At 36.6% G+C, this 8,569-nt stretch overlaps 1 long non-coding RNA gene across 1 annotated transcript; it reads left to right on the top strand.

Moving 5' to 3' along the window:
* Positions 1 to 3,216: 3,216 nt before the first annotated feature.
* On the top strand, positions 3,217 to 3,977 carry LOC131953735 (uncharacterized). Its single transcript, XR_009388675.1, has 3 exons — positions 3,217 to 3,297; positions 3,691 to 3,831; positions 3,947 to 3,977. It is a non-coding gene; the product is annotated as an uncharacterized LOC131953735 (long non-coding RNA).
* The last annotated feature ends 4,592 nt before the right edge of the window (positions 3,978 to 8,569 follow it).

The raw sequence follows: 8,569 nt of genomic DNA, 5'->3' as shown, positions 1-8,569 counted from the left end.
TAAAATTCTTGCTCTGAATGTAGGTGAACGCTTCTCTAACAGTATCAGAAAGTACAAGAAATCACCTCTTAGTAACAGGGAATATTAACTTTTAATTAAACTTTACTCCCATTAAAAATAGAGAGTATTCAGTATATAGTGTGTGGAATTACCCCGTGTGTGGAATTACCCCGAGTTCGGTCAAAGTCCGAAACTTTGCTTGATTTCGGCCTTTGTCTTAATTAGAAGATCATCTGGCTAGGGACGATCGGCCAAAGTCCGAATTAGAAGATCATGAGCAGATTTTGGGTTTTTTTTTTATGCCGTAAGGATCATGAAATTAAGTCTTTATTGATTATTCATTAAAGTAGATCTAATCTAGTTCTATCTAGGTTAGATCTAGATCTACGTTTTCAAGGAAAGAACTATCTAAACATTCTTAACTAGATCTAGATCTAAATTAAATCTAAAGTTCTGATTGTTTAATCTAATTCATAATATCTTAAGCAGTAAAGTTATGTGGCAGAGTCAGAAATGTTAATTTTAGACTAATTATTTTAGGTATGATACTAGTCTACTAGATCTAGATAGTAGTAGATAAGATAGATCTAGAGTATTCTAGAGTCTAGATCTAGATTCTAATACTAGTTCTAGATCTAAGTAAATAAAAATCGTAATCAGAGTGATGTTAATTTTGTCAGCGTTTTTTTTTTTTTTTTTGTGTATTGAAAAATATGCAAGTATGTTTGGGAATATTATATTGATAGATCTAGATCTTTATATGTATTTATTGTTTTTAACTTTAGGTATAATTATCAAGCACAGAGGGGGGGGCTTACATATTAACCCCTTAACGCCGACAGTCGCGTTTTCGCGACATACCGATTTAGCGCATAGCATTTGCGCATATGTACATTTATCCTACTGCTGCCGGTCGTTGTGTATTGGGTACATCCAGACGGTTGTATCGGTACGAGCGGTCACGTTGTCAAGTCGAAATTTATGACGTCACACTCTCTTGACTCACGCGCATCGTATTTTTTTTGACTTCGTGAATTCAGCCTACTTACATTGATTATTATTACTAAATAGGTGATCCGTTTTTGCTACAAAAAATACTAATAGCTTTATTATTCATTCTTTTATGTATATAAACAATATAAATCACATATGAGAATAATTTTGGAAGTTATCTGCTAATTACGGTTTGTCGCGTTTTCGCGACATCCGGCAATAAGACATCAAATGGAACTTGGGTGACAAGCAGGTATAACGAAATACGATGCATCGCCAAGCTGTCATTCATTCAAGTATGATTACAAATAAGTAAAGGATTTACAATATAGTCTTCGCCTATATATAAAAGTGCACTTTAGAACGTTACGGTCCATGTGGTAGGTGAAGTAGAGTTCACCTGTTTCATTGACCTTGGCATATGAAGAGAGAGCCATGCTCGAATAATGTGATCATGCTGCTGGTTACAATGTAACTTATTTAGCTTTGAAATAGTATTGTATAATATTAGGAGAACAAAAAAAAAAAATAGACAACAGGAAGTGAGGTGGTGGACCACTATCCTGAATACCACCAAATAAAGGTCTTCACAGTGACCTTGACAATAATTACATTGAGCATAGACCTACACCTCGTAATAAATACAGTAAGGTTGAGTGCTGACACACATACCCTTTGCAGTGCTATTGAATAACCACATTAGTGGCATTATACTGGCATTTAGTACCTACAGCAGTGTTATTGAGTACCCACATCTTCAGCACTGAGTACCAACATCAGTGACACTGAGCAACTACAGTTTGAGCACTAAGCACTCACAGTAGTGATACTGAGTACCCACTGCTAAGGCTGAGTACCCACAGCAACGTTATCGATAACCAACAGCTCCAGCGCTGAGTACCCACAGCAGTGACACCAAGAACCGACTGAAGTAACACTGAGTACCCACAGCTTCAACAGTGAGTACCCACAGCTTCAGCACTCAGTACACATGGCTTCAACACTCAGTACCCACTGTTTCAGCACTGAGTACCTATAGCAGTGGCAATATGTAGCTACAGCACTGTCATTGGTAATCAATATCGGAATCAGTCGAGAACAATAGCCGTAGCACGAATTGGAAACATAGGGTACCATCAACAATAGCAGTGAGTACCCACACCGGTGGCACTGAGTACCCACAGCAATGACACTAAGTACCCACAGCAGCTGCATTGAGCATGGACGAATATACAATGGCTGAACACTGTTATTTAGGACAGTATTTGTTCACGTGCTTTGTGTGTATAGCAAATATAGGTCAAATGAGAAATATGCTTCTTTATTGGTTGACCTTGAATAAGAGTTCACGAAAATTACGTAACCGGGGACAACTAAGGCTCTACACATTGAAGGTAGTACTTACATATGTAGTGTATTACTGTAATGTAGTAGAATTACAACAGCAAGACATCAAAATACCTATTCATAAGAGTTAGTCAGTGAGCAGGTGCAGCAGAGTTATGTAACTCTATGTCTGAGCTAATAAAATATAGTTTTCATGAGTTTTGCAAGTGATTCTACATCTCCTTGCATGCCCGTATGTTCAGTTTGTGATATTTTATTGTTTGTGCATGGATATTTAGAGAAACATGTGACAGTAAAAATGTTAAAATGACCCGGACTAAAAAAAAAAAAAAATTACTGTTTGGTCCATAAGTGCCTGATGTCGCGTTTTCGCGACATACCGTAATTATCATCAAAAATAAGTCAAAATTCAAAAACAACTATATACCTCAAATTCAGTGTCAGTATGATGAGAGAAAATCAGCACAAATAATTTTTTACACGCTTGGAACATAATTCAGGCATTAAGGGGTTAATAAATTAATAATTAATCATTCACTTTCACTTTTTAAAAAAAAAAAAAATTTTAATGATATTAGTGTAAGGATTTGAAACTGTCTTTACTATTAATTCAGAGAGAGAGAGAGAGGAACAGTAGACACAATTAAACAATTATAGAACTTATTTCAACATGTTAATTAAACAAACAGTGTATTTTGATACTATTGATTGGTATTCATTTTGAAAAAAATTAACTTAGTCTACCAGAATTCTAAATTGATTCAAGATTGTCATTCAAATTCCTATTACTGTTACAGCTTCCTATGAGAGAATAATATCAGAGCAACACTTAATTTCATGACCAACAGTGATAAGATGGTACTACTTAAGTCCTACTTGATCAACACTACTCATATTATCATATAGAGGACAGAGTAGGCAAATGGTTTAGGACACTATTGCTAAACATAAAGCCAAGTTAGTAGTACATTCAATTGTTCATCTAACTCTGATATATACCCGATTTAAGACTATGAAATAAATAGGTGGCTAGATATAGTGCTGACTACACAATCCTTTATATACAGAGATCAAATAAACAGAGATAATGTACATACCTTGTCCTATTGGCACACGCTAGAAAGGGAACTTGACATTTTTAGACATTCTTATGATACTTATGTACTATAAAATGATAGTATCATTTTTGGAGTTTTGTGTAGGATTAGGCTTGGGTTTGATGTATTGTCCACAATTAGTACATTGTTATTAATAGTCTTAAAAATGGAGTATATAATTTGGCTATCATTTATTGTATTACTCACTCATTTTATTATTATATTTAATAACAAAAATGCCATTTCTTTTCAGGCCTCCAGGTGTTGTGTGTATCAATCAGCCCACTGGAGATATATCAATCTTTTAATAAATTATAAGGTCTCCACTGCTTGATACTTCACCAAATACTGGCTACACCAGAAGATTACTAAATGTTCTTAACACTTAATAACTGTAAGTTTACATTGTTTCAAAGTGAATAATAATATTCATTTTGTAATTTTTGCTTGCATTTAATGATCAGCATGTGTAGTTAATGCCTTTACTGATATTAGTAAAATAATTTCAGACCACAAGCATTACTTCTGGGTCACTCTGAAATGATAGTTGATGAAATTGCTCAAAAGTTGTCTGGCACCTTCTTTACTCAGAGGCATATGGTAAGGGGTTTATAATATTTATATACATACTATTTTATTTTTATTACAAGGTCTTTTTTTCACTTTTGTTTATAAAAATATACATATATAACACAGGTAACTATATATATATATATATATATATATATATATATATATATATATATATATATATATATATATATATATATATATATATATATATATATATATATATATATATATATATATATATATATATATATATATATATATATATATATATATATATATATATATATATATATATATATATATATATATATATATATATATATATATACACATATAAGTGAACTCATATTGTAAAGGATCCTATTGGGCAGCAAGGAACTGCAGTTCTACTATTAAAATTATATATGGCCACTTTTTATTATTTACCTGGGTAGCATGAACACCCCTGACCACCAGTCTTTATACCTATATAATATATCGTTACAAGGTAGCAAACATGATGTTAGGGGCTTCTTGTTGTAAGTTTAGTGCAGTGCAAAAGAAAATGAAACTAACAAATTTAGTGCAAAAAGAGCAGTGTATAGTTGTAATTATTTCATAAATGACTTTTAGTGTAGCTTTTCTTTTTTAGAATGTATTGGATTTGAATCCCAAAGGAAAGAGAGTTTGTTATCCAAAACAAACATGGAAAATATCAGAAACCAACAAAGCACAAGCAGGCAGAATGTCATGGACCCAACTTTGGGGAATCTCCCAAAACCAAGTATAAAAAGAGAGAGGTGTGGTTGTGTCTCTCAGCTCTACAAGGGTCCACAAGAAAGAGGACAACAGTGATTTTCGTAATAATTTTAGATCAGATTTTTTTTTATCAGTTGGATCAGTTTAACAGTTTGATACATATTGCATTTAAATACTTAACGAAAAGAAAAGATTCTCTTACCAAAATAGTCTAAGAAAAATGCTGAATTAATAAATTGTTTCCTTTTGTAATAATATAATAATTTAAGTTTGCATTGTATGTATGTTTAGTGTAGATTTAGTGTCCTAAAAGAAATGCAATATACAATATACATTTTTTTCTTTAAAGAATTAGTTGCAAATTTCTTTCATTATTTTGTTTCACCGTACAATCTGAAAAAAGTTTGCTACATTTGTATTGACAATACTTCTGCTGGTGATATTTATTTCTAATTAATAAAGTAAATGTATAATTATATACTATAATTAAATACCTCACACTCGAGGCAAAAAAAAAACAACATATTTATTGAATATCGCAGTGATATTCCTGATCTACACAATGCGTATAAACCTTGGAACCATCGGTCTTTTGTAAGATTGTACATTTTGTATACACAATGGCATTCATTTCAACACTATTTAACCCCAACCATAATCTAGAGATCCTGAACATATTTTAGCTCTGTTATTTATGGACAAGGCAGACTCGTCCAGCATTAAACTGTAATCTACCTTAATTAGAATACTTAAACAAGCAATGCAATTAAATGTTGTTAGAAAAATATTTTATACTTTTTATTTTTAATGACATGTTTACGTATCATAGTACAAGACAGCTTTTGTATTCGTGTACAGTAAATTAAGTTTTTACATTAGTTTAATTTAAACTGTACTTAACATCAGTCAGGGGTCTCCAAACTACGGCCCGCGGGCCGGATGCGGCCCGCAAGGTCCTCTCATCCGGCCCGCGGAGATCTTTTTGTCAACGAAAAAAAATGTTTATTAGAGGTGGCTGAAGAACTTTGCCCAGAAAATTTATAACAATTTGAAAATGTAGCCTTGGGTGCAAATACCATTGCCCAACATGTTGCAGACATTAGTGAGAACATCGTGACTCGAAATGCAAGCACGTTTCACTATATTTTAATTGCAATGCATGAGTCGCTGGAAAGCTGTTCCACCTCTTAACTGTTTGTGTTCTTTAGGGGTGTGGATGAAGACATGAACATAACACACTAGCTAGCTTCACTACATAATATGTATGGCACTTTTACCGGAGAGTTAAATAAAACATTTGCTGATTATAACTTGGACTGGACTAACCTCAGTTACCTGACTGTTGATGGTGAAAAGTACATTAGTTGCATAAAGACAGGCTTGGTTGGACACGCGGATGAGAAAAACATTCTACAACCAATGCTCCTGCACTCTATTATCCATCAGCAAGCTTTGAGTGCTAAATATATGGACATTCGCAGTGTACTGAATCCTGTGGTGAAGATGGTGAATTAAGGTCACATGGGCTCAACCATAGATATAGAATACGTGAAGAATAATTTGAGAACAAACTTGGACCTCGAGTGTGTTGTCGGCCCCGACAGTGTTTCTTTCAGATTTTTTTCTCTTGGGGTGGGGGGGGGGGGGGGGCATCGGCACTTGAAATTTGTATATATTGATATATAAATTATATTTTATTGGCGGGGAGGGGGGGGGGGGCTGGGTGGTGGACGTTTTTCGGGGGGGGGGGGGGGGCTCCATAACACCGAAAATATGCCTTGAAAAACTCTGGCCCCCGAATTGATATTTGATCCGGCCCTCGGTCTGAAAAGTTTGGAGACCCCTGCATGATTATATGAACATGTTTTGTATATTTGTTATAATTAGTTTGTATAAAAGCAAAATGAAAGTTACTACACTATTATTTACATATTCGTTTTCAATCAATCTATATATATAATTCTCCTCTTCGAGCCGTTAGAAAACAAGCTGCAAACGCTCTCCCTACCTCCCCACCCCTACATGGTTTTAATGAGCTGTGTTCACTCTAAATGTTTACAAGCAGAGCCAACGATTTTAAACGTAGGGTGGGTGGGGGGAGGGGGGGGGGAAGGAAGTGGGGGGGGGGGGGGTTATGGTCCTTAACGAGCTACTTATAGTGTTTTAAAGAAATATTTTCAGTGTCAGCGTTGGTACTGTCGAATTCACAAATTATGAATTATTGAAAATTAGAAATAACTAAATAGCGGCGTATGTTATGCCGCGGGCCGGCTCGTACTTTATATAGTATAGTTATAGCTTTCTTGCATTTGAATGGATGGTATAATACAGATTTTAATATATGAGCAGAGACCCCCCCCCCCCGAACGAAATGGAATTTATATAGGCCTAGAAAATAATATATACTTTTAACATTGTCCGCACGCCCCCCCCCCCCCCGGAAATTTTAGTCCGCCCCCGGAGAAAAATGTCTGGAAGAAACACTGTGAAGATTTTGAGTATAGTCCTGTTGAGATTACTGCGCAAATTTTTTTTTTAATTTCGCAAGGGGGGGCGCCCTAGCAGGAAGCAGAAGCGTAGCAACCTATTCCGGCGCCCGGGGCGAACTATCAATGTTGTGTCAACCCTATTCAAACGCTGCCAAAAAGGCGCCCACCCCTACATCCCCTACATACACATACAACAATTCAGGAAATCAGTCATGTATAAATCTATTTTCTTAAATTTCACTGAAGAATGAGGATTTTTTCTACCGCTTTTGGCGCCCCCCCCCCCCCCCCCCCCCTTCTGTCGGTGTCTGGGGTCTCTGGCAGGAAGCGATGCGACTTTTCTCTACAAAAATAAATTGACACTGTTCGTACGAGTGCCATGAAATTTTTGGGAGTTGGTGAAAAGGGTTTCGAGGAAAAAAAAATTCTTAAGGGTGGCACCCTGGAAAGGTTCGATTTTTCTCGTTATACGATTATGAGCCCAGAATCTAGAGCGGCTATCTCATCAATTGCGGTCATAGGTACTATTAGATTCAGCAGAGGCGTAGCGAGGGGGGGCGCCAAAATGGGTTGGAAAAATTAAAAGCTCATATTAGCTACAGTTTTGCATTATAAATATTTTAAAAAATATGGGTGGGGGGGCATATTGAAAGTTTGTCCACTGCGGGGGGGGGGGGGGGAGAAGGGCGCCAGATTGATAGTTTGTCCCCGGGCGCCGGAAAGGGACGTTACGCCTCTGAGATTCAGTGGTAAAACTACACCAGGTCGATCCGCCAGCTCCGAGTGACCCAGAGCGGCCAAGAGCTTCGCAGGGAGATACTACGGTTTAGATGGGCAAATACAATTGTTCACTAAGTAGAATAATGAGCGACCGCCGGTACCCTGGCAGTTGGCGACAACGAGCGGCCCGGGCTCTACCGGGAGCGCCTACTTTCTTTTTAAAGAGCACCCTACAATAGGGACACGATGGCACACGACATTTGACAATTAAACGGAAAAAAGAGCGCCCCTGGGGTAGTGTAACCAGTGGCTCCCTGGAGCGCCAAGGGACGTGTCTCTAACTTGTGGGCAGATGCCGATGTGGGTTCTACCTCACTATTACAGAGGTTTATTAACGTACACTCAAGGCTTTCATACAGTACGCCTTGGTGCGTCTAGGCGGCAGTGTGGACAAACCCGCGCCTCACAAACGAATATGTGAGTTTGTTTAAGCATTACCAAACATTTCATTAGTTTGTCATTCAAATTTGAGAAGCTATTGCAAATACCTCTGTGGAGGTTTCTGCGGAAAAAAAAATTCGATTTGGTGGCGCCCGGCAGGGTTCGATTTAG

Source organism: Physella acuta, unplaced genomic scaffold (genome assembly GCF_028476545.2).
Source record: "Physella acuta isolate Inbredline_101_S28 unplaced genomic scaffold, ASM2847654v3 ptg000944l, whole genome shotgun sequence".
In the NCBI taxonomy this organism is placed as follows: Eukaryota; Metazoa; Mollusca; class Gastropoda; family Physidae; genus Physella; species Physella acuta.
This window is presented reverse-complemented; position numbering and strand designations above follow the sequence as displayed.